The sequence below is a fragment of the Penaeus monodon genome, chromosome 34 (assembly GCF_015228065.2).
Source record: "Penaeus monodon isolate SGIC_2016 chromosome 34, NSTDA_Pmon_1, whole genome shotgun sequence".
In the NCBI taxonomy this organism is placed as follows: Eukaryota; Metazoa; Arthropoda; class Malacostraca; order Decapoda; family Penaeidae; genus Penaeus; species Penaeus monodon.
The window spans coordinates 9,449,313-9,450,181 of NC_051419.1; the positions used below are offsets into that span (position 1 = coordinate 9,449,313).

The 869-nt window shown below is 38.6% G+C and overlaps 1 pseudogene; it reads left to right on the forward strand.

Moving 5' to 3' along the window:
* The window catches only part of LOC119594575, a 14,936-nt pseudogene that overhangs the window by 10,772 nt on the left and 3,295 nt on the right, over nucleotides 1-869 (forward strand).

Sequence of the window (869 nt, forward strand, 5' to 3'; positions counted from 1 at the left end):
TCAGTGTAGAAAATGCTTTTTATATGATAACTTGTAGGTGAGGAAAAAAAAGAACAAAAGTCGCGGTTGTATTATTTTTATTTATAATTTTATTTTCATTCGTTAACTTGAATACACGTGAGAAAAAAAGTGACTGTCCGCGTAGCACACATAACACTGATTTGTGGATAATGAACAGCCTGTGGATAATCATTTGTGGTTAAAAAGCTTATGAACAATTACTTATGGATAACAACTTACGAATTACTGTTATGGATAATAACTAATGAATAATAACTTATTTATGAATAAGCACCTACCTTTCAGCACCGCCAACGTGGTCATTAACAGTGACAACCAGTGCGACGGAGGCTGGTGTGTGAGCACCGATGGGCTTCCATCTATAAAATGGTTCGTCAGTTACTCGTTTCATTTCCGTTGCTCATCAAATACTCGTGAATAATTCATGGACGTCAGTGCATGCTCGGGTTAATGCGTTTTTAGAACACCTTTACGACTTTTTTTTTAAGAGCTGTAGTTAGATACGGGATTTCATTGTCGATAATTTACATTTAGTCAGCAATTTTACAAAAAAAAAAAAACCTTCCTTAATGAAACAAATATTGAGAGACTTTCTGAACGCTTTTTGACAGTTTGTACGCTCATGATTATGACGGAAAATGGATGACCCCAAAATGATTCGATTGTTTTTTTTTCCGAAACTCAGGTCAGGTTCAGCAACGCCGTGAAGGACACCGCGTGGTGGGAGAACTATTACTGTGATGGCAACGTCGTAGCATTTTCTCGCGGAGACAAGGGCTTCTTCGCCATGGTCAAGTACGGTACAGTGTCGCAGGTAAGTCATGGGTACTTGTATCTTTCCCCCGCGC